We start from the raw sequence: 26143 nt of genomic DNA, 5'->3' as shown, positions 1-26143 counted from the left end.
CACACTTTTAGTCTAAAACAAGCCTTAATGGGGAGTCTAGTACTTCCTTTGATCCACTAACAGGAATATATACATCTTGCCTTTGTTGTCTGTGTTGGGATTTTATGTTGATCTTTTCCGTTGAAAAATACACCCATTTTCCCAACACAGATGGAGTGAAATTGCAGAGGGCACCAACTCTGCCACACGTGTTCAAGCCTTGGGAGAAGGACTGCAGGGGTTCACCTGCCTTATTCACTGGGAGGAAGAGACATTTTGCTTTACAAGTACAAATTCATGGCTGGATGGGATCTGCCTGTGAATGCAGCCTGATGAGTAAGTGCATTTCAGGTATTTCATAACCTGAAACCTGCCAAGTTTTTCTGTCTCTGTGGCTGATTTTATCCATCCATATCCATTTTATCCATTTTCTCAGACGAAATACCCGTGTCACAGAATTACACTGGTTAGCACACAGTGGCCAGTGCTCACGGACCCCTGACCCAATTGTCGCCTCGTGTAACACAAACCCAGCACTTCTCATTAGCCAAGGCCTGTGATTTGCTCCTGATGGGCAAAATGCATCAACAAAAAGCCTTAAGATGAAATTATTGGGGAAAACAACTGAGGCCATAGAAGGGGTGAAAGTGCAAAAAAAATAGTTAAACCCTGGAGTTATGTAGGAATAAATAAATAAATATGTGATGGTGCAGGAATGGGGAAGTGTAGAAATAATCAAGGGGGAAAGAAGCCCCTGACCCATCAGAGGCAGAAGGAAAAGGGGCACAAGGTGCAGGGAGAGGGGGTTTAGAGCAGCAGCATCAGACAGAAAATGGGAATTGCACTAAGGCTGAAGACAAATACAAATACTGTTTTCTCCCTTTTTTTTTCCAAGTGTAGAATAAAAAAAAGGATCACTGAAAGAGACTCAAGTAGCCTCTGGAGACACGGTGGGATCGGATGGCTGACAGAGGAAATAGAGGTTGCTGAAATATTAAGAATGTGTTGCTTTGGTATTTGCTAAGAAAGATGCGAGGGAGAGAGGCTGCAACTGCAACCCTGCAGGCAAGGGAGGGAGGAAAGAATAAATTCCACCATGAAGAATAACATACGGAGTATAATTTTGCATATAAAAATTTCTTAGTGAAACACTGCCCTTGCTGCAGCAGCCATAGCAGTGATTTGTCCTAGACATCAAATTATTATTGAATAAGAGTTGCTTCTTCCAGAATTATTATTAAGTAAGACAAGGCAGCTAAGCAGCCGAATTTGTGGGGTGCAAATCAAGTGTGGAGCATCGCAGGGGAAGCAGAGCGGTGGTGGCAGGACCCAGATCCAAGCCCCACCCAGCTGGCCAGAGCCTCCAGTCTGTCCCACCACTCTGCAGCAAAGCAACACTGAAAGAGGCTCCAAAAAAGATATCCAAAGCTGAGGGACTTATCTGAAGCAAGCAGAAATCTCTGCAGCTTTGGAGATTGCACCTGCCACTAGAAATAATTGCAGTTAAAGCTTGGGTCTGGTTTTTCCCCATCTTTTTTCTGTCTAACAGCTGTTTCTATAGATGATGTGATGATATAAGTCTGAAATAGCTGTAGGCTACTGATGTGGTCCTCCTGCTTGGCCCAGCATCTCCAGAGCATCAACAAATGCCATCAGCACCTCTTTTCCAAAGGGTAGAAGGTTCATTTCAAGGGCTCTGAGATTTCGAGAATATTTACACTGCTTGGAACAAATCTTGCCTCTGTTGACATACCAAGCATATTCACTTTATGATTACTCTTTTATAAAAATCAAACTGGCTAGATTTCACCCAGGCAGACTGAGGAAAGTGCTGGTGTAACAGGGAAAATAGATGAGGGAGTGGAAAGAGGATGGACAGGGACAGAGAAAGGAAAGGAAGATTAGAAATAAAAAAGGAAAAGAAAAAGCCCTTGTGTAAAGCTCAGGAAATGAGTTGGCTTCTCAGAGATATTAGTACAAGAAAAGAGTGAGGACAGATATGGATGACTAAGGAAATCACAAAACTTGTCGTGGAAAATAAGAACGTTTCTGACATTTGAGGCATTATGAAACATGAAAAGTAACAAAGGGAGTGTGAACGAAGCCAGAAAGGGCAGCGGAAACAGGCCGGAGTTCACGTGCAGAGTGTGATTTTCTCTTATCTGGATATAAAATATCAAAGTGAGGCAGTGGCCAGCCCTGGACTGTACTTTCACCCCTCCCTCCCCAGGCACTACCATGACTGGTTCCTGCATCCTGCATTGCACAGTGGAGAGGAACACACAAAAACTGGGATGATTTAGGTAGAAGTGCTTCATCCACATCTGGAAGAAGGGCTGCACCCCATGGATTCAGAGTGGCAGCACCGGGAATGGCTGTGGATTTATAGAGGGGGTGTGGAGAACACCTGTGGGATAGGTTGGACTGGGAGCTGAGCCTGACCTCCAGCACCAGCACAAAAGCAGGTGACAGCAGCAGTGGCTGATGAAGTGAGAGACGTGGGGGAATCACACACCTCCTTCCTCACAAAAAGAAAACACTATTTTTTAGCAGCAAAAGCTATTTGAAAATAACCCAGCAAACTCCCTTCATCTGCTCCAAGGGATGTAACACCTGTTTGAAAACAAACACCAAAGACGCTGCAATTTCCACGGGTTTGTCGGAGGGTCGCACGTTCAGGCTTTACCTGCAGGAAAGCTGTTTGTTCCAGAGATCCCAGAGACTCCCTGGTGGTCACACCAGTCTTACAGGCTCAACAGAAAGAGCTGGATAGGCCACCACAGAAAAACAACTAATTCTTGGTTTAGCTGTGTTATGGCTTAAGAGTATTCATAAATCATCCTCCTGATCCCTCGGGCATCCTACCAGCTCCCATTATCACCTTCTTATTCTAATAGGAACAATCTCAGTGCAGAAAATCCTCCATTTTCCACAGCTTTCAATCACAACCAAAGAGTAAAGATGAAAAATCTGCATTTCAAATTATTGTTTGTTGTTATGACAACATCACATGGATTTGGTCCTTGCTGCAGTCTCAGGCTTCAGAGCATTTCCAAGGCTTTTATGCAAAGAGCGTGTTTTTAAGACACATATGCCACAAAGCCAAAGGGGTCACAGCTTCATATGATGTAAAATATCAAGGGAAGCCTCCTGGAATATGATTCCAGAGAAAATTATCTCAGCAGCCAAGAAGAAATCTTTTTCCTCCTAAACTTCCCCATAATATTTCAAACTGCAGCCTGGTACAGAAACACCCAAGAAGGGTCTATGGAAGGTACAACAGTGGTGGCCTTGCCCTCCATCTGGGGTTTGGTGCATGGGGTTGTTCAGTAGGTGTACAAATCTCATTTTCTGCACTACAAAGAACGTGAATAGACATGGGGAAAAAAGGGAAAAAATAAAATAAATATACAACTGGGACCCTTGAAGCCAATAAACTGCACTACAGGAATGCACATGATAACAGCATTGCAGTTTTAGAGCCCAAACTTAACATTCTGGGTGCCTGAGACAGAGAACAGGCCAGAGATTTCATCTGTTGATTTTGGAGGATGCAGCTCTATATATTAAAAAGAAAAAAACAAAAAAACCCAACAAACCAGCAACAATTCATATGAAGTCTAGAACTAAAGATTTTCCCCAATGTCAATAAACCACACTAATGGCATCAATTCCCACCCCAGCTATGGTGATCCTGCAGTGCCACATTACCTCCATCCAACAGCTTCACCTGGACAAAACAGGGATATTATTGGGCTATTTTGAGCAGACACATTTTGACATACCGTTAATATTTTTATTATTTTATAGATTACTTAGAAAGTTAAAGCTGCTGTTAAAGGGAGTCAAAGCAGCATCAAGGGACCTGGTCCTGGGGGAATAAACAGGAATTATCTGCTTAGACTATCAGAGACTGTTTCGAGCTCACAATTCCCTGAAGCTGGAAAGAAAGTGACATAGGAGGAACCCACCATCTCCTCCTGTGCTGGTGCAACTCTTGGAGGTGTTAATCCCACAGGATTCATCCTTCCAGACACTGATGTCCCTCAAATGTAACTTAAACGCAGTAGATAAGGGAGGGTGATCTGTATCTGGAAAGGTAAAGCTGAAGGACAACGATGCAGGTGAAAGGGTCAGTGAGGATCAAAGGAGGATCTCTGGTCAGATGTGACAACAAGGGCTCCTAGGGAGGAGGATGAGGGGGAGGAGATGTCTTGGCCTTGTGGGGAAGGCATTCCCAGTGAAGAGCCCTGCAGTCATCCCTGGGGTGAGGAGGGACCAAGCTGCAGCAACATCAGTATCTGACCGAAGCAAAACCAGCAGCAAAGTCCATAATGGCTTTAGACCACTAAGGAAAAAAAGTGGTTGAACTAAACTATTGCCATCTGTCTTCAGCTGAAAGCAGAGCCACACATCGATGGCGATGTATAAATAGATTGGAAGCCTTATTAAGGGTTAGTAAAATAATCCTGACTCCTTATCTCTCCTCTCATTGACATGAATAGCTGCCATTCATTCTGGGGAGAGAATTTTCCTTGTACTGAATAAAAAATCCCTGCTCACAACCCTCACTTTTCATCATGTGTTCCCTGCATTAGTGCAGTTATTCAGCCACAGATGTTTATTCCAGCCGAGCCCAGACTGGGACTTTACTCAGCCCGTGGAGTGAATAGAAGTCACCCAAAGCACAGAGACGGGGTCATGCAGAGAAAAGCTCTTCCCTTGTGTTTCATTTCATACTCCCCTGCCCACAAGGAGCCCGTGGTGATCCCGTGAGCCAAGGTCTGAAGAGCCTGAGCGCCTGGCACCTCGTGACAGCTCGGTGAGCCCCATGGCAGGGATAACCTGTTAACCACCAAAGTGCCACCAAACCACCCCAATTGCATTTAGCAATCACTCAGTGATTGCTGGGAACCGCACTAGGTGGCAGCTCGGGCTCACATGGCAAATATTCCCTCCCCACGCCGTCCCAGTCCAGCTGTGCCCGCATTACCATGGCGTCCTGGCAAGAGGAAATACCCTAACAGGGCCATCAATATGGCCATTTTCCGAGATTTGTTTAAAAATCCTTTGTACTCAGCTCCTTGTAGACCAGCAGGCTCCTAAGTCCCCATGTGGTGTTATGGGCACAGCCCTGCAAAGGAAGCACTGGGTGGCTATGGGCAGGAGGAGCAGCACAATGAGCCCCTGCTCCACTGCCCACTGCAGACTGTCCCTCCAGCACGCACATGAAATGTCAAGCAACAGCAGCTTAATAAGATTTTACAACATCCATCTAATCTATTTCATACGTGAGTTCATGAAAAGCAAAGTAACTCCAATTTCACAGAAAGCCAAATGTATGGGTCCTTAGACTATATGTATTTAGAAGAATGCACTCACAATGATATTTCAATCAGTCTAGAAATAGGATTATCTCAGAAACAGCCCCATGCTGGGTTTTCATTAGCATGTAGCACTAGAAAGATTTCATCACCTTAATAATTTTTCAAGCTTCCGTAATATCCATGATTGCCCATTAGTTCCACCGCCTCAAAGTGACCCCTCATGTGTTTTTGTTATTAAGCAAAAAGACAGAAAACAAAATGAGATGCAACCTGGCAAATACCAGCTAATGACATCTGGGGGAAAATAATTGGAAACAGAGATTCAAGGGGGAAAAGATGCCTTGCAGCCACAGTAAATGTGACTTAATTTAAATGATGGACAATAAATAAGATATGAGTTTGCAGCATGAGGTAGGTGCATGAACTGCCTGTAGGTTTTCAAGCTGCATAATAACAGGTTCCCATTGCAAATGAGGGAGGGACATCGCCTGGTCTTGGGTGACCCTAAAATCCTCTCACCTTCACGTGGTGGTGGAGCAGAGTCACCCCAATGAGCTGTAACTGGAACACTCAGTTACAGCAAAGGTTAAAAGGGATCCCTGGTACTGGGGTGCAGGGGGGGTGACACACAAGGCTGAACGTGGTGACAACATGTCAGTGTCAAAGGCAAGGAGGAAATTAATAGTTTGAAAAATGAGAGAGCCAGAAATAAAAGGGATGACATTAAGTGAGATTCAGGCTGGGAAAATACACCCCAAAGTCACACATATATTTATTTTTTACTTTTTTATATACATACGTACACATACACACACATAGATGTATATGGTTATAAGTGTACATATATTTTATCTTCAAGAAGACTCTAAGCAAAGGAGTGAAAATCCCCTGGTTTGGACTTGTCCAGATCCATGGTGCTCAGCTGGATTTCCACACTTCCTCACAGGGGCAGTACGAAAGGATCTGCAGGAGATTTTTCAGGATTATCAAGGAGATTATTTGATTTTCTTTTCCAGAATCTCTTTTTATGAATCCATCAACAGGCAATTCCCAGACTGAGCCCCTTGATCTCCACCCAATGACTTTAGCATCTCAAAAACTCAGTTTCCCAGAGAAGCACAGCTGAAGGCCTAAGACGACCAACACCACTTGTACATGGCTTTTTAGTTGATGGTGGTTTAAAGAGATAAATCACCCCAGCAATGCCAGCCTGACCGAAACCTTTTAATTCTGCCTGTTGCAGGGCTCTCCTGTGCACTTCCTGAGCCTCCAAACATCTCAGGGAGAACAGCAGCTACCACAAGCATCCAAATAATATCCAAGTCTGCCCCTACTGAAACACAGGAAAAGTTTCTCTTAGTTTGGTAAGGCCACAATTAGACCCCAGTCAGCTGAAGGCGTGAAAAGAGAAGTTCAGGGATGGCAAATGCTTTCCTTATTATGTTTCCTTATATAAGTGCTGCTCATGTAAACTGTTTAGGGCTTTGGGAACTCTCGTTTTCCACTGATTACAGCCAACTTTTCCCCACTCTATTTTACATGAGCTTCCTGCAGACCATAAGGAACCAGTAGGAAGATGGGTTGGAGTAGGTAATTCATGGATTTTCATTTTACAGATAGGTAAATAAGGGAAAAGAAAAACTAAAGGCAGAAAAACTATCTCAGCTTCTAAAGACCACTATTACACCTTGGGTGTATAACAAAACTGCAGCTTGAAATGCAAACAGTCCCAAATTAACAAGTTTTGGTGAACAAAAACAAGATAACAGCTTTTTTTCTGCCATACACATCTGTTCATTAGTGCTGTCTCCCAGACCACTACAGCTGCTCACAGTTTAAAAGAACAACAAACACTTCACACAATATTTACAAGAGGAATTAGCAACAGAATGCGAGCAAATAAACTTTGCTTCGAAATGTTTTGGCAATAAAATGTATTTAGCAAATTTTTATGTATCCTCTGAAACAACCAGGTGGTTTGATTGCGGTGATATAGCCTGACCCAGAGGAAAACTGAATATTGTATTGGAAGTTTTGCCTGATTTTCTGTTTTCAGTTTGATGAACAGGTTATTTTGGTATGTCTCACATTAGTTTTAGGGTTAGAAAATTCAGGGACTCTTTTTGCATGCCCCATTTGTTTTAACCAGACACTGAAAAATTTCCCTGATTGGATTAAATCACATGTTTTGTCACTTTTTGCCCCTGTCACCCTCTGTTCATATGGTTTATACACCCACAGGGATGTTCAGGTGAACTTTAAAAACTTAGAGTATTTCTATTAAAATTTTAGAATAGTTTTGGAGTGATTTTGTGGCATTTAATCAGTTCAGGATAGCCTTTAAAAACATGTTTTTTCCTAATCTTGATTTCCCAGGACATTGCCTGACCAACAGCCTCACAACCCCCAGCACCAATTTTGCCACTTGTCTCTCATAGTTCTAGGATTTTTTTTTGAGTGAAACTGCTGAACTTGTCAAGTGGGTTTTGAGAAATAAGATTTTAAAGAGGAAAGAAGTGATAAAATATCCCTGTATCCTCTTCCCTGCCTGGAGCGTGTTCCCTTGCCTTGGGGCACTTTGTTCCTCCTCCTCCTCTGCTCTTCCTTCTCTGAATTTCACACAGTCCTCCAACCTCCTCCATTTTTTCCCTCTCCTTCCCCACTTGGGTACTTAGACACTGTGAAAAAGTCCTTGCTTGGAAAAAAAAAAAATGACATGGGAATGCACAGGCTCCTCCAAATCCTGTAGGAATTTTACTTGGGGATAACCCAGCCTGGATTTCCCCTGAGCACTCACATCTGGGATGCACCTCGGAAAGAGAAATTCCCCCTAAATATCCCCCCAGGTTTTTATTGGCATTTTACTAGCCAACACACCATCCCAAATAAAGAAAAGAAGCCTTGGAAATTGATACTGCTGGGGGAAAAATAAGCCACTGAAATTTAACTGAAAAATAGGCCCTGAATTTACTTTCAAAATTATCCATTGAAACCATTGCTGTGTGATTTGAAGTGCCCAAAAGCAGAAGGATTCAGAAAAAGGGATCTGAATGTCACACAGAAAATGGAAACATCCAGAAATGAGGTAGATAAACAAGTAATTTATAACCTTTCACGGTTCAGGGACTAAACACATTAACTGCATTAACTGCTTGTAGGTAGGAAGACACATCTTATTAAGGAAATGATTCCTGTGACCTCTTCATATCTCCCTGTCTTCCTGCCTCTGTCAGAAACCACAAGGCAAAGCATGAGCCCAGGTCCACCAGAGGCACTAAATGTAGATGAACAGTTTTGGGGGAAAAAACTCAAATCTCCTTCTGAGCAGTTTCATTGCAATGAAAATAAATAAAGGATGAGAAATAAATAGCTGTATAAAGAGAACTGTTTCTAAATTAAACACTTCCCAGAGTTCTCAGTGTGCCATAGGTGAGTCCTTGGAGCCACGGGCAAGTGGCAAATGCCAGGGAAGTGCACAGGGATGGCTTTCTGCTGGAGAGCTCGTAGCCAAACTATGCCTGGGAATGTCCCCCAAAGCCCCAGGTGGTGGCACAAAGTGTTTGTTAGTGAGGAATCTGTTGTTCTGTTGCTTTTGATGGCATCTAATCACTGGGTTTAGAATCTAAGATTCTAAAAGAAGGCAAACAGAGCCCTGGCACACACCATGTACCATTCCTGGCTTCCACTGAGGGGGAAGAAGGGTTGCCCAGGGATCAGTGCAATGGGAAACCAATGCAGTGTGTGCAGGTCCCTGTGCCACCTCCTGACCAGGCAGGTGAAGTGACTGTTATGGCACAGCTGGGCAAGGCTATGGATGAAAGCAGCCCAAACCAAAGGTATTGGGTGTCTCAGGAGAAATTATCATAGAATGATTTGGGTTGGGAGGGACCTCAATGATTATCTAGTACAAAGGCACAGCTCAGCCCATCCTAAAGGAAACCTTGCATTGCTGCAGCCCATTTCCCCAGTTTGGGGAGTTCAGACCCCAGGTGTAGCCCAGTTACACCTGCTTTAATAGGAAATGAAAATTCCCCCTTCATTTCTGCTGCTGTGGCGTCTGTGATGTTTCTCTGAGGAGCAGCCACACACACGGGACCAGTGGAACCCCACTAGCAATGACAAGGTTTTTGTTGCACCAATTCACCAGTTCTACCCCAGACATTTCCCTCGTGCCATCCCAGCATCCATCCCTTGTCAGCCAGCACAGCCACTGCACGCAGTGTTTTTCCAAGAAGTGTTGCAAGATGCTGCATTCCCTATTATCTGCAGGAAAGCAGGCAAAGACAATGGAGAAGAAAGGGCAATCCCACAGGGCATCCGTGGTTGGCAAGAGACATCCTGAAGCAGGCTGGAATTGCAGACCGAGTTAGGGACGTAAGAATGATGAAGCTGGGGAAGGGAAACAAAAAACCCCAACAATACAAGCTGCTCTTTTGTCCTCCTATTTCTCTCCTTGGCTCACAGTCCTGAGGTAACAATGACTGTTCCTCCCTGGGTGTGTGAAAGTTAGAATTTGTGGAGCCTGGGGAATGCTGGGGCAGGGATAGCAGGAAGAGAAATATTCCCAACCATTCCCTGTGGTGCTGGGAGCCCAGAGCTGGCGTTTCTCCGAGGAACGGCCCTGCCTGCAGCGGTCCCTCGCTGGGATGGCCGAGTGCAGCTCTGCAATTACACAGCTGTAATTAGAACCAGCTGCCCCAAGCAGCAGTCGTGGCTGTGGAGAAAAGGGCAGTGTCCACGCGGGAAAGCTCCCTGACCTGGCGTATTCAAAGGGAATTTTCCTCCTTGCATGGCATGAACAGGTGGGGAGCTGGCCTGGGCTGAGGGCTGGTGCAGGGATGGGAGAGCCATGGACAAGGAGCTGCCTCTTCCCTGCCACCCATCTGGGGATGTGAGAAATGGTGCTGGGTGTGCAGAGAGAGGAAGGAAAAAAGTGAAAAATGGGAAAGGCAGTTTAGGTCAAACATTTATCAGGTGCCTGGTTCTCCAAACAGCACTGGGGGAGCTGTGGATGCAGCAGCCTTGAGAGCCTGATGGGATATCGATGCCGATGGGGATACTTTGGCCAAAGAACAAATGCCAGCTTTGCAAATGTGGAAAATGAACAATGTTCCAGTGACTGATTGGGATGGGATATGCCTTAGGTGCCCACCCTGGCTCCTGCTTCCTGCTGCAAAGCCCTCGGAGCCCTCTGCTCTGCTATACCCTCCAATGGGAAAAGATGTTCAAACTGTTCCCACCCCACCTGTCCTGTCTGCCTTCCCAGTGAGTCCCATCCCAGGGTGGCTCCTCCACGACTGGAGTGAAAAACGCTTGAACTCATTCATATGTTCTGTATGTTTCCATTTTAAGGCTTGTTCTCCAGGGAGTGGTACAGAGCTCCCACAGACACAGCACCCGGGACCATCACCCAGGAGGGCTGCACCAGGAGAGCTCTTCCCACATTTGCTATGGACTGTGCCACTGGAGTCACTCTCCCACTTTGTCCCTTTTGCTTTCATACAACATCATTTACCTTGAATAAACCCAATATTTTTATTGTTCACTGGTGAAAAAATTAGATAGGGTTGGGCAGCCTTCCTTTCCAGCTCAGATGGAAACACCCAGAAACCCCTCCAGCACCTCACGTTGTCTGCTCTCCTGCCGGGTTACTAAACCCAGACCTCCCAAAATCCTGTTTTTTGGCCAAGGGATCCCTTACAAGATGTCTGCAATAGAAAATTCTGGTTTCTTGCTTTTTCCCTTCCTTTTTTCTTGCAGCTTCTGTGTTTTCCTGACTGTTACTCAACGTTTCAGGGGACAAAAGCTTTTATTTTTAACTGAGTGACTCAGTTCTGATGTGATCAATTGATGGTTAAAGCTGGGATGTTAAGGAAAAACCACACCAAATACCCTGAGACTTCCTGATAAAATCACAGACATCGGCGAGACTGGATGAAATAAGACACTTCCCAGAGTTTGCCCTAGATACCAGATGCAAATCAAAGCTAAATGGGCTCTGAAACTTGAAGTGGATGCAGCTCCCCACTGATTTCATCTGGAGCAGTGGGTGCTCAGAAACCTGATGTAAGATGTTTAGCTCCTTCAGTAAAAGCGAGGGCTCGAGGGTCTCCCATCAAACAGAAACCCCGGGTGAGGAATCCCCCAGCTCCCACAGCAGATGCTGAGCCGAACCAGGAAAGCAGCGAAGCAGGAAACCACTTGAAACTGGGGTTTTGAGCAAAATTGGCTGAGGAAGGCAGGAGAGGGACTGTGCCCCCAGCATGAGCTGCCAGGCCCTGCGTGGGCAGAGGAGCCCCTCGAGCAGATGCTGCCCAAGCAGGCGCTCCCAGTGACTCCTCTCATCACTCACACAGTTCTTTAGATGAACAACAATGTCACACAGTGCTTTTCTGCCAAATTTGGGCTTCTCTGTCCCTTGCAGGGCTCTCCGTGGCTCCAGCACAGCAGATGCCAGAGTGATCTGTGTGGACAGTGAACAAGGGCAGGTTGAGCATGGCATCAAATACCAGAAAAAGGGGCTGCCAAACCCTAATCCCTCAGTGGGAGCCAGTTCTCTGCCAATTAAAACAAGTGGTTACAAACACATAAAGGCCACAATCAAAATACTTTATTTTTACTTGACAGCTGGCATTTGATTACCTGAAGGCTAAAAAACGGTTTATTGTGGACATAACTCTGCACAGATGATAGAATCACAGACTCATGGAGTGGCCTGGGTTGAAAGGGACCTTAAAGCTCATCCAGTCCCACCCCTCCTGCCATGGGCAGGGACACCTTCCACTATCCCAGGTTGCTCCAAGCCCCATCCAACCTGGCCTTGGACACTTCCAGGGATCCAGGGGCAGCTGCAGCTTCTCTGAGCACCCTGTGCCAGGGCCTGCCCACCCTCCCAGGGAAGGATTCCTTCCCAATGAAGAACATTTCTTGGCACACTCCAACCCAGTGGATCCTGGTACTCAGAGGTGCCATGATACAGAGGCTTAGTTTCCTAGGGTGGAAGCATCCAACATGAATTTGCCTTAATAATTCCCTTTCTTCGTCATTTCTCTGTTTCCAGGAGAAGCCCGCGGTGTACCAGGAATATCCCAGTAACCTGGTCAAGCAGGAGTACCCAAAAGCCTCACCCAGTGTGGGCTTTGCAATTAGCGGCTCATTTATTTGGAAATGAAGAGTGACTTTAGGGTTGTTTAATCCTTCTGCCAGATGTAACACGATGGCCTGCAGATCCATCAGAGGCATCCAGCCTGAGGCACATGCCAGCAAGATAACGGTGATGCACCAATTATACTTAATAATATTCATATTTATAACAGTAAACCATCCATCGCGGGCATTAGCTGTCTTTGACATTGTTTAAAGTGATGAAGGAGATAAAATAAACCCAGCAGCTTCCTCTATTACCCAGAAAATAACCGGTGAGAAGTAATAATAAACTGCAAAGCACAGAGGAACCGAAGCTTTCTGCTGCAGATGGACTCGGTCCTGAGGGAAAGGTCTCTGTCTTGCTTTATCTTCCTTTGCTACTTAAAAAAAATGAAGGCAGCAGACTCTGTGGATAAATTAAACCAGGCAGTTACTCTCCGAACACTGAATTGCACCACCAGCCTTAATTAGATCTCACAGCCCAACTGTGAAAATTGGGGCCTTTAATTTGTGAGTTATGGTAACTTGCTGGTGTTTATTAACCTTGCATGCTCAAATTCTAGGTTTCACAGCACTGTGCATCAGCCATCCATTCCTATGGAGAGCTTTGCTAAAGTGGTGGTTTCCAAAAATTCCTGTATCCTCAGGGAGAAATCAGCAACCACTGATGGCATCTGTCTGATGAACACTCACGTTGTCAGTGGTGCTCGAGGTCAGGTGACACAAACCTGTGATGGGGGTCCCAGTGCACGAGTACAAATCCTTTTTAACCCTACCAATGCCCCTGTGCCCTGGGAGCTCTGCCCGAGCCATGGGCTTTCCTGGGAAGGACTCTGATACAGCTTAGAAATCCACATATTTTCTATCTGTGTGTTTTTCCCCCTGAACTTGATATTTATCCAAGAGCTTCCCATATATGAGGCATGAAGGAATGGTGCAGTAATTGCCTTAAATGCTAAATCCTGGGGAAATTCAGGCTCGTACAAACAAATCGTCCTTCCCCTCATAGGTAGCTGTTTCTGTGTGGTGCTTAAATTGCAGTAATGAACCTGCTACAATGCTACACCCTGTTGTTTGATCAGCTCAGGGGCTCATGGCTGTGGGAAATAACTCCTTACCTCCTAGCTATAACATAAAAATAGTGTGTTTAAAGGATCCCAGACAATCCTGGTCCTGGTGCTGCAAATCAGGTCTGAGAGGAGCCTGTGCTGAAGGCATCAATATCCATCGATATCCAGGTTGAATGGTGCAAGGCAGCAGCAATACAGATCGAGGGAACGGTCTGCAGACATAAAACCCTGAAGTTTTTGCCTGATTTCATTAGACCCATTGATGTATCTGAGAAAAAGGTAGAAAAGCTTTTGGGTTCACAACCCCCCCATCAAAGCTGACAGAGATTACAAGTTCTACGTGTGCTTGAGTGCTCTGCTGAATTAGGGTCCTGCATCAATTCAAGGCCATTGCTCTGCAATTTCCCCCTTAATTTTGTCGCTATTTGCTCCTTTCTCCCAATGCTGAATGTGCTAAAAGAGGGTCCTGCTGGATGCAATATATGGTTATCTAGAAGAGTCTTCACACTTTAAACCATAAAAAAACCAATTTCCTCTGAATATAGGGAGTTGATTACTGCCACAAGCCTTCCTAGGCAGGGGGAATAGGAAGCTTGGATGGCCTAAATAAAATGTGCTGCCTCACTTTAGTTTAATAAAATCATCAGGACATCATTTAGTACCTCATCATTAAATATTGAAGCCTGCTTTTTAATTCAAGGGTCATTCTAAACCTGCCTCTTAGAGTTTACTTTTGCTTTTTCCTGCGACTATTTGGGACTCGATGCCTAAAATATGCCAGCTATTAAAGTGAGAGCAGGGCAGATATGAACTGATGGCAGAGCAGATATAAACACATAAACATGGACAAGGAGGAAAAATGGATGGGCAGTTAAACATGCAGAAGGATGCACTCCTTGCCCCAATCTCTGTGGCTCCTTGCTGCTTGTGACCCTGTTAAAGATGTCCAGATGTCTTTTGCAGCCCTCCTTAGAAAAAAAAACAAAAATAGAGGCAAAGCTCAGGGTTTCTAATTCTGATCATTCTTGCTGTTTACACTTCAGCTTGGGGCTTTGTTGTCACAAAAGCTTTGGATACCCCCCAGTAAAATCTGCTAAGTGAACAGATTATTTACTTCCTTGGGATTTTTGTCAAAGTGTTGATTAAATTAAGACATATTACTGGCTTCATATTTTCATCTGCCCCTGCCATTTCCATTATTGAGCCCTCCTCAATCAACACAAGGGAACACAGCAAACTGTTCCTCCTGTAAGCTGTGCTTGAGACACTGAGAAAGCAGACTGGATGTATGTTCCCTGTTGGAATATTTCCTGCCTTAATCCTAAATCCAGACTCAGTTTTGCACCTTATACCCACCCCCAATGACTCTGCACTGCTATCAAAGCTAATGAAGGAAAGTTGATACATTTTCCAGATCTCTGTAAAAACTTAGTTTGCCCAATTATCTTGTCTAATTGCATTACACATTGACAGATGAATACACGACCCTCTGACATTTTAGTTTGCCATCTACAAATCTGCAGAAGAGATCCCATTCTTATTTAGTTTGTCTGATTTAGAATTTAAGTTGCTTTGTTGAATTATGCCTTTAAAAATTAACTGTTAGTGTGCTACATCAGATAGATTTTCTTTGTGCCAAGTGGTAAACTGTGTAACTACTCAGTAGGAGACAAGGATAGGAGTTGCTGGAGTAATGAAATGATGGAAGAGAGGAAATGGGAGATACATGGTGGGATCACTGGAAGCCATGAGCAGAAACCTGCAGCCAGCTCTGGTGGGAGCCAAAGCCATCGTTGGAGGTTGTGCATTAAGTCACCCCATTAGTACTGACAAGAAAAAGACCAAGAAGCTCGAGCAGAAGAACTTTCATCATGGGAGTGTAGAAACAACAACACTTTTAATGTGTTTTCCACCCAAAAGTTATCCCCAGGTATAACCAGTATCTGCTCAAATAGAAATTCCCCATTTCTTGCCGGACATCAGTGCTCACAACTCCCCCTGCTTTCAGCACACACCTCCCAGCTGTACTTGCCCATGTCCTTAGGTGATTGACAATGATGTTTGAAAGTTTGTCTCTATTTTATCCATATTTTTAGCTCAGAAAATTACCCAGAAGTGCACTTTGCTTTTATGTCCCTTTCTGCCAGTGTTGCTGGCCCACCCGTAGGGGCTTTTAGCACTAATGCTCCTCTCTGCTCTTCCTGTGGGATGGGGCATGGCCTGGAGGTGCCACTGCCAGCTTCACTCTGCTGATGGTCTTAAAACAAACACACCCAGGTCTGGAGTTTTGAGGAGTTTGGGGAAGTTTTTTGGGGGTTTTTGTGGTTTTTTTGTTTCTTTTTTCCAAAATCCTCCCAGAGTTCTTGCTTAATCTCTTCCTCCTTTTATTCTGGATTTACAAACCCCATCGGATTTTCAGCAATGAAACTCCGCTGCCCACCCTCTGCCTCTCCTCCCTTTATTTCAGAGGTCCTGTTTGGAAGGTCATTTCACACCACCATCTCTTTTCTCATCACATCCATGGAAATAGACCTCAAATGGAGCAATCTGCTGCTGTGTCCTGCTCATGCAAGAACTCTCAGGGAAATCCTGCCCACGGGGTTAGGATGGTAACAGCAGCCTCCACCGCCTGTAGCTCATGGGAATTTGGGACAGAGGTGTACCCCACCTGCATCTCCAGCCTGAAGCCTTTGGGACTGAAGGGGCAGCCCCTGGGAGCAAACTTTGCTGCTGGCAGCAGCCTCTGGGATCTGCACAGACAGATCTGCAGGAAGACATCATTTCCATTTGCCTCAAGGAGATTAAGTTTGCCGCTTGTGCTGGTTTATCCTGTCAAATCGAGCTGGCTGCAGGGCTTATCAGGAAAAGCAATACAGCTGCCAGCTAAAGAGGAGACTTTCCAAACCTACTGAAAGTTGCTTAGCACTACCTTGCCCACCTTCCTTCCCCCTCCCCCCCCCACCCCTGCAAGCCATTTTTGGAACTGTAAAAGAGAAAACCAAGACAGGTTTTTAAGCAGGCCAGAACTCCCCTCCATGCATTTCAAGAGGCCTGGCACAGCTGGATGCTCCCTGATATTTGGCCAGGTGTGTTAAGTTATTTAAGCCATTATTTTTTACCACTATTGCTTTAGAGCTATAAAGAGAGATTAGAGCAGTGCTTCCAATCATGAAAGTTCTGTATCAGTAAGCACCCTACTCATCCCAAGGCAAACACCCACATGGCCAAGAACAGCAATCTTTGTGCTTTACAGGTGCAAAACGGATGGTGAGGGGTTAAGGAGCTGGTCCAAGACCTCTTTGCCAGATGGCACCAAAGGAGGGATGAAGGGTTAAAAGTATTTTTGACATATCATCCTACCAGATAATGCACATTTGGTCAGGCATTGTATTGAGGGGAAGGGCTCTGGGGGTTGGAGTGGGAAGGGGAAGCTGGAGAGCAAAAATAAATGAAGGGAAGGGGGGAAAAAGTTCTTTTCAATCCATTTGGCACAAAGGGCTCTGTGCCTGGTGAGCAGCACAGGTAGCCAAGCTGAAGAATTCACTGGGAAGGAGGGGATGTGCTCATTATTAGGGTATAATCATTTGTTTGATTACATTATTGATCATAGTTGTGATGATATTATTTAGTTTCACCCCTTATGTTCCCTGCTTCCTCTGTCACCACACAGTAACAAGAAGATCGTGTTATCATTATTAATACTCCCTTCTCTTGAAACCAAAAGAAGGATTTCTTTTGGTCCATGGATCATTCAGAGAGGCAATAAAGGGACCTCCAAGGTTTTTCCCAGTTAAACCAGTCCACCCCATGCACAGCAAATGTGACCTCTGACAGGGGGTTTTCCTGCAGAGGCCTGAGTACCCTCCTGTCAAAATCGGAAGCTGCATCACAAAACCCACTGTGCAAAACTTGGGTAAGTCCTTCTGACATTCCACCTCACAGTGCTTTGCTGCTCCAGCAGGTTTTAAAACACTCCAATTACAACCAGACTGTGTAGATCTATCTAATAGACAAATACAGCTTGGAGTTTGCAAGCAGGAACACATTCAGGATGATGTTGCTTTTAAACTAATGGGATTTGTAGCTCTCCCAGGTCAGGGAAGAGCCAACTGCTGTGATGCAGAGACAGAAGAAGCCACATTAGCCAGGGCACTGCAGGGCTTTCCATATTACAGCATTAGAATAAAAATAATGTGCTAGAAAGTGCTGTTTTGCAGCAGATTGGAGAGCACAGCGATTCCTGGCATGGCGCTGGATCAAAGCCGAATCCTATAGCATTAATTATGCAAACACCGATGAGAGACATTTTGCTGGTTAAAGCAAAGAGAAATAATCAGATTGGTGTCGTTACAGTGTGAAGCAGCAGAACAGATTCTGTGCAAACGATTAAATTCATTTGTGCAGTCAACCTGCACGGACATTTCTTCCAGATTTGCGAGTTCTTGTGCCAGTTTTCTCAAATGTGAGAAAACACGGAGCTCTCATGCAAATCCATGTCTGACATGGTGACAGTCCTTAAGTGTTTGGGCTTTTTTAATTTTCATAGTTTATCTGACTGGTGAGTCCCAGCCACAGAGGAAAACTAGCCAGGCACTTATGTGTGCATTGCTCTTGTCACATCTGAGAGACAAGAGCAAATTAGAGCCATTTTCTCTAACAAGACTTAGTTAAAATAGTAGCAAATGGCAAAATTCAGGTAGAAGGGAGCAAATAAACACCTTCACATAACAACTAAATTTACATAAGGTCAGTTCTTTAAAATAATCCAGCAGCACACCTGGATGAGTACACACACACAGCCTGCCTCAGGTTTTATTTAAATCAGTGTGGAGGATTGGACAACCCAGAAGGGAAAATCACCGAGTCGCTAAGGAAAGACATAGGCAGGAGGCAACTCCCTGTGTTTGTGGGTATTTGAGGAGTTAAGCATGGCTCCATGGGTACAACTCTCGCTGAGTGTCACCCAAGTTTCTGCCTTGGGCACCTTTTCCCCCGTGGTATTTTGGATTCACTATCAAGCTCACATTTGAAGGCCCTGTCCACTTCCATAAGCTTCATTCTGCTGCCTTTGCTTGTCAGGTTTTAATTGCTTTGTGATGATAATTACAGCTCTTTCACAACTCTGCTCTCTGGGCTATTCCATCCCAGACTCAGCTTTCTTACAAGAGCCTCCGAAAGCCACAAAAATATTTCCAGCCAGTTCCCCACTCTGGGATCGCTCACAAATACTTCCAGCTGCTCCCTTGTTTAGAGGTTTTGTTTAAAAGGGCATTACTCAGATCTCTCATTTTTCTGAAGAGCGCAACGCTGAGGTTTCTATCCCAGGATTCACCCTTATCCTCCCCTGCCCGAGGCAGCTGAGAGCTGTAACACCGAGTGCTTCTCAACCAGCCTGTGCCCGAGCCCGGCTGCCTCCTGGCTGCCCTCTTTTGTGACACCTACGGAGATGCATTGTTTAAAACCTCGGTTATTGTCCCTGCTGCACCCAGGAGGTTTCTTTCTGATGCAGCTTTTTACCCATCTACTCTTCTCCTCGTGGACTTGGCTGTTTAATCCTGGTTACGCACTGTCCGCAGTCACAGAAAGCCAAGGAGCTGGAAAAATCACAGAATAATTTGGGTTGAAAGGCTCATCTCATTCCACCCCCTGCCATTCCACCTTCCGCTATCCCAGGTTGCTCCAAGCCCCGTCCAACCTGGCCTTGGACACTTCCAGGGATGGGGCAGCCACAGCTTCTCTGGGCACCCTGTGCCAGGGCCTCACGTCCCTCACAGGGAAGAATTCCTGCCCTATACCTTATCCAAATTTATCCTCCTTCACCTATAAGCCATTCTTCCGTGTCCTGTCACTCCAGGCCCTTGTCAAAAGTCCCTCTCCAGCCTTACTGTAGCCCCTTTTAGATACTACAAGGGGCTCTAAGCTTTCCCTGGAACCTTCTTTCCTCCAGGCTCAACAGCTCCAACTCTCTCAGCCTGTCAGCAGATTTTTCTGTGTCCACACTGTTCACCTTTAACAATTTGAGTGGTTATATGATGATAATGAACCCAAGAGGCCACTTATTTTAGAGGGACACCTGTAGATGCTAAAAAAGCTGGCAGAGAAGTTTTCCTATTTTTTACAGCCGCTTATGAAAGTCTCTATTCTCTCGCAAGCTAGCTGTCAACAGTGTAGAGGGTTTTGTAAACCAAGACTTTCTCTCACAGGCGCAAACTTGTTATGCACAGTCTTGTTTTCCACACTGAAGAAAATATCTTGAAATGGGTGTCATAGCATTCAGCCAGTCACTCTGGGAGGTGTATGGTCAAGCACCCAATGGTGTTATGCCACTCTTGCGAACAAAGCTGTATAAATGAATCTGTAATTAATTAAATAATTCCATTCTATCCTGGACTCAAATTTCATCTCATTGTCCCTGCGGACAACAGCGACAGGCACCCAAAACTTCAGAAATTTGTCTTCGCCCCCCAGGTCCTGCTCTCTTCTTTCCAAGCTCATAACAAAACCTGCCTTCACCATGTCTGCATCAGCCTTTAACATCTGGAACACCAAACAGGACCTGGGGCTTTAGTATCTCTATGTCTTTATGTAAAGAGTACTAAAATGAGTGTTTCCACAAAAATAATTATGTCTACTTCTGGCAACCATTCGATCTCGCATCTCTCAGAAATATTATAACCATTTCAAAACTCTTGACTCCTGCTTTGATCTGGACACGCCAGGAAACTGTTATTTCTATATTGCAACCACATTTGAGTACCAATCCCACTGAGTTCCAAGTGACAGTGTTTTAAAGACGGCAAGAACCAATCCTTTGGATACAAATGAGCTCTCAAGAGCTTTGCTGTCCTGGAGGAAGGTCACCTGATGAAGAGCATCCTTGGCAGGGCCAAGGGATTTTGTTTCACGCACCAGAAAGCAGCAAAGCTGAGGAGTGGGCTGAGCTCACAGCCAGGAGCAAAGGGTTCAGGCAGCAGAAACACCCCAAAATTTTTAGCACTGCCACGTCTCTAAGAGAAACACGGTCTGAACACCCTAAAATACACCTCAGCAAAGTTATTTCCCTTTTTCCCTTCTTTTATTGATCCTGTAGTAACCAGGAATACCTCCAAGTTGTGACTGAGACAAGATAATCATCATTTGAACCTCCATGAAGGCCCCTCCCTTGCTCTCCAGGACAGGTTGGTGGTGAATCCTGTGCAATCCGTGCTTCCCGCAGGATGTGGGCGCCGTGCCCTGCCCGTGCCGGCTCTGCCGAGAGGGACCATCTGCTCTGCAGCCAGAAAAAGGCACTCTTGGCTCAGATGGAGCCAGAGCTGCATCCAGACGAGCGAAAGGATTTCTGTTTTAGCCCTTTCTCTGGTGCTCACTCATAGTTTGTTCTCTGATGTTCATTTTTCCTATGTTTAAGTAGGAATGTGTGGCCATAGTTATTATTCTGCTCAAAGCCAAGCCCTTTATCCCATTTTATTCCTTCCATCCCAAAGCAATACCACACAGAGCCAAGCTATCCCCGTCTCCCTGTTCCCCACCATTCAAAGGACCACGTCCCCTTCTCTTTATGGCTTCCACAATGAACCTGCAGAACTGCTCGGCTCTGAAAATTCATTTTTTTCTTGAGTTTTAATGCTGCCTTATGGGTCCTTTGTTCAGTGTCAAACAAGCTGCTGTCGAGCTTTACCTCTCTTTGTCCTCTGCTTCTATAATTAGCAAAACTTCGTGGCCAAAGCCTCTGTTGTATACAAAGCACCTGCATTTCATCTCATTGGAAGCAGCAGTTTCCTAGCTGGAATGCAAGCACCTGCCTCTTGAAGCACAGTAATCCCACTAATTGGCTCCTCCTCTCCATTTTGCCTCTAAATATTCATTTTGTAGGGTGAAAAGAAGTGCTGCCACCTGCTACCACTCTTTTTTTTTTGCATCGTTCCCAGTGGATTTCTTCTACATATTTATCCAGGGCAGAGAAGCTGTTCCCCCTCCAGGTTTATCCTCCACAAGTGTCATGTAATGGGTTTCCATCGTTGCAGGAGGGACACGTGTGGCTCCCAGAGCTGCTTCCCGAGCTGACCCGCAGCTGCTGGCACATTTGGGACTTGCAAAGCCTTTAATTATCCCCCTTTCACTGTATCAGTCCAACGCTGCCCCTGAGCACGTAATATATTATTTTAGTAGGCTGCCACAAGAGATCTCTCGGAAATATAATTTAATTCATGAGCTGACATAGGTGTATGCTATTTGTATTATAACTTGCAGCTTTCTTAATATTGGAATTGTCCCCAGTATTTGGGAGTCACTCTTTTGTCGGCTTTCCATGGATATTTGCAGTCCCCAGGAGTGTGTGTGCTACTGATGATGCAAACAAAATAATATGTATAAGCATATTATTTAGAAATTTAAAATACCTCATGAAAGCTTTTAAATGGCAAGATTTAAACTCATCAGATGTGTCCATGGGGCAAGAAGAACAAGAAATAGAAAACTAATCTCAAGCACAAAACATTTAACTTTAAAAAAAATTTCTAAGGGATTTCGTGTCCCTTCATCATGCTAAGGTCACATGTTGTGTTCTCCAAGTGAAATACACAGTTATCAACCCAGTTTTTTGATAATAAAAGCTACTGGCAAGAGAGCTATTGATAGTTCTGGCACCAGAACATTAATTGATATTGCTTGCAGGCACTGGCAGTCCTCACTGCTTCAGGCAATCACTTTTGCGTGAATTTAGATATTTTCCCTTAATTCTAGACAGAATGCAGAGAACATTTTAGCTAAAGAAGTGAGTTTCAAGGCAAAACATGGAACTTGCTAAGAACCATTAGCATAATTTTGAAGGATTCTTGGGCTTCTGCCTGTTCAGTTTTGCATTATTTGGGGCTCAGCCATCAGCAAACTGCTGAACAAGGTGTTCACCACCATCCTGCTCGGTGAGTCCTACACGGGCTGGTGTACACCTGAGCAGGGTGAGGAACGCAGCTGGGAGACATTGCACCATCAGAGGTCAAGGAAAGACACTTCCCTAAATACAGACAGACTTAGACATGGACAGAAATCTCCATGATGCCCAAGAGAGATATTTCTCAGAAGTGTCAGTGGCTCGGTCTCCCGAAGCTTCCCCAGAAAATGTGGTTTGGCACTCACAGGCCCCTATCACTTCTCAACTCCTATGTATCTTATCCAAATCTTTGCTTCCCTCCCTGCCTTCAGGAGAATACCAAATGCTTTCCAATACAGCACTTCTTGCTACTAAAAGCCGTCAGGAAATCATCCCTTCATGCATACTTGAGTGCATCACATCTGTGAATCTGCGAGAGATGCAATTCTTACTGCTTGAAAAAAAACCATTTAAAAAACCATCAGCATTTGCCAAAATCTGTATCCCCTCTAGAATAAGCTCCCTAAAAATCTCCAGCCACTAAAGACCCCGGGCTAGTTTATCATCTCTTTTCCATGACCTTCATCTAACTTCAGCTCTCATACTCAGAGCAGGAGTGAGTTATTTTGATTAACGATGATTGCCTCTTTGTCAGCTCAGTAAATCAACTAAAATAAGAAACTCATACCTTGAAAGATTTAGAGGAGTTGCTGCCAAGTATTTTTATAAGGTCTTTATTCACTCTGTATTGTGGGCTCTACTCTCAAATGTGCCACAATAAAACCCGCTGCGCTCTCAATTCCCCTCCCTTCTTCTGCAAACGTTGCATTTCTCTGTGTTTTCCGCAGAGCTGATACATTCATACAGCTGTAGGGCTGGTTTATTTTCTTGTTTGTGCGGAGGCATCACTGATCATATACACAATGTAAGCACAGCAGGAAGATTCGGGGCGGATCATGACTCTGGCTGTGACAGGACGGGTTACGTTAACAGACACTGGAGGCTTGGCAAGCTGGGGAAAAGGGATTGAAAGTTGCCAAGAGAGGAGCGCCTCAATCCATTCCAGTTTGACAGGCAAGGGGTAATGGTGGCAAACTGGTAGAGAATAGGTTTGGATTAAATATAAGGAAGGAATTCTTCCCTGTGAGGGTGGGGAGGCCCTGGCACAGGGTGCCCAGAGACGCTGTGGCTGCCCCATCCCTGGAAGTTTCCAAGGCCGGGCTGGCTGGGGCTTGGAGCAACCTGGTCTGGTGGAATGGCAGAAGGGTTGAAACATACACTGCCAGGGATGGGGCAGCCACAGCTTCTCTGGGGACCCTCTGCCAGGGTCTCACCAGGCTGACAGGGAAGAATTCCTTCCTTATATATGATCTAAACATCCCTCTTGTTCTAAACACCCCTTTTCAGCTGGAAGCAGTCAAAGAGGGAGGGATGGGACATGTTGATCTTAAAGATTTTTTTCCAACCTAAATGATTCCATAATTCTGTTATGGACACAGCCAGCTCTGTGGCAGTGTGGCCTTGCATCACTACACGTGCATTAAGGGTGAGATTTGCCCCCACCATTTCAGGAACAAGTCAAAACAGAGACACCTTTGATGCCTTTGACACCAGAGACCCAACATGTCACAGGTCAGGACAGCACGGGCAGAGGATCAAACTGCCAGCTTGAGCTGATGACAGAGTGGAAAAGCACTTTGTTCCTTCCTGGTCTCCTCATAACATGGCATGAGGATGGGGATCACGAGGCTTGACATGGAAAAGGGGACAGCAAGGGGCAGAAGAGAAGAAGGGCCTCTTAGAGATGAGTTTCTGTCCATGGCACCCCATCAGCTCAGCCACCAAGGGCACAAGAGAAAAAAGTTTTCAGCAAAGCAGTGACACTGAGACCAGGATCTGCACCTTAAATACAATTCAAATAGAGCTGAGCATTCATTGCCATGGATTTCACGCTGTCTTTCAACAAGCAGCCAGTACAAAATGAAGCCCCTGTGCTCTGTAAAAGCAATGCCAGACACAAATCACTGTTTTCATGTAAAATCCTGGGGGCTTGTGCCAATATAAGCCAAGCAGTAGCCACAGATGTTAGTTAAGGACATCTTAGTGTTGTGTTCACTGTGCATTCTGCAGCCTAATTACACTGCCTTCATTATTAATAACGTACAAACTGAGTAGTGATAGATTAAGACAGTTTTCATTATTTTACTGTAGGTCTTCTACAATGCAAGTCAAAAGAAAGAGGATAAAAAGAAAATAAAAATCCTGAGATGAGTAGAGATTGTTGCGAACCCAAAAATGAGAGATAAAATATTTCTGAAAAACAGACATTCCTCTCACTACCATTATGCCAAAAATAATGGAGACTGACATCATTTGGAAGGGAAAGGGAAACAATCGGGGAATATTAATTGGGGCACACATCATGCAGTGATTTTGAATTCCTCTATGCAGAAAGACAGAGAGGAAAAAGTTGCTATATTCTCACAGCCTCTGGCTGTCTGTGGGCAGAAAGGGAAGGTTGTGCTTGAAAGGGGAGCCAGAGCTCCCCTGCAGTCAGCTGGAGCTCGTGTTCAAAGGGGGCAGCACTCCAGCTTTTGGGGTATGTGCTATGCATTTGTAGTTTTTTCTTTCTTTTTTTTTTTTAAGCTGAAAAATGAAGATCTCTTGACTTCCCCCAGGCTACCTAACCTGGCTTCACAGCTCACCCCCTTTACAAAAGTACTGGTTCTACCTGTTAACCTGGCTGCTAGAATATTATAAAACATATCAGAGTCCTAGAGTAAATGTCTTTTTAAGCCATTGCAGAAAAAAAATAGACATTGGAAAGTTAATTCAAAAAGACAATCTTACTTTTTTGGCTTTCACACAGTACAGATACTCTCCCTATAGCCATTTCTATGGAGATTTCTCATGCATAAATAAGCATTAACGACTAATTCACAGTGTGAAAAGTATTATTCTAAAAAGAAACAAGGAAGATGGCCAGTGGGCCTGAGTGAATCACACACTACTTGTATGAGCTTATCCTTATGTTTTGGATCTCAGGAAACAGCAGCAAGAAATGCCCCACACCAGCCAGACTCCTTCGGCTCCTCCAAACAATCCCTTCCCAAACCCAGCTTGCCAAGCAGGAGGGCAAGAGCTGCAGTGGTGCTAAAATAAGGGACTGCACCACTTCTTATTTTATCTTCCTTGATCACTTCATGGTCTTGCTTATAAAAGCACCTTCAGCAACTGGAAGATGTTGGACGCACCCTGAAGCCAAGAGGGATCATTTTTCAGGTGGTTTGCACAGATCCCTTTTTATACAGGATATGTATATACTTGTCATGTGGGGGGAAACTGAAAAGAATTAGGCTCCTAAACCCCTCAGGCTGCTCTTCCCTGAGAAGTCGTCTTGCTGGAGTGGAGCGATCCAGCTCCTCTTCAACATCTCCCCCATGTGGCACCAGCAACGTTCACAGCACACGATTCACTCCCAGCCAGGAGGAAGAGGCTGCTCTTCCCACCCTAAGTGGGAAACACTCTGCTGTAAATCCACACCTTACTGGCCACCAGCTTTCTCACGGTGTTGATTCACAAGGTCCTTTGTCCTGGCTCCATCTCACACGTCATTCCAAGGTTCCGTGCTTCCCCCTTCCATAGAAATAATGTTGATATCCTTTAACGATCAGGCAATTTCTTTATGTGAGCTCTTTATTTACTTGGGGTGCATATTCAGAGCTTCTCTGTTTAGAAGGGTGAGGGCTGCG

General features: G+C 45.0%; 1 protein-coding gene across 1 annotated transcript in view; it reads right to left on the bottom strand.

Annotated features, from left to right (window-relative positions):
* KAZN (kazrin, periplakin interacting protein) overlaps nt 1–26143 on the bottom strand; it is a 203570-nt gene that overhangs the window by 117617 nt on the left and 59810 nt on the right. The gene's annotated exons all lie outside the window — the stretch shown is intronic.

Source organism: Corvus kubaryi, unplaced genomic scaffold (genome assembly GCF_017639235.1).
Source record: "Corvus kubaryi isolate FWS band 111438036 unplaced genomic scaffold, C.kubaryi_AGA036_p1.0 75, whole genome shotgun sequence".
In the NCBI taxonomy this organism is placed as follows: domain Eukaryota; kingdom Metazoa; phylum Chordata; class Aves; order Passeriformes; family Corvidae; genus Corvus; species Corvus kubaryi.
This window is presented reverse-complemented; position numbering and strand designations above follow the sequence as displayed.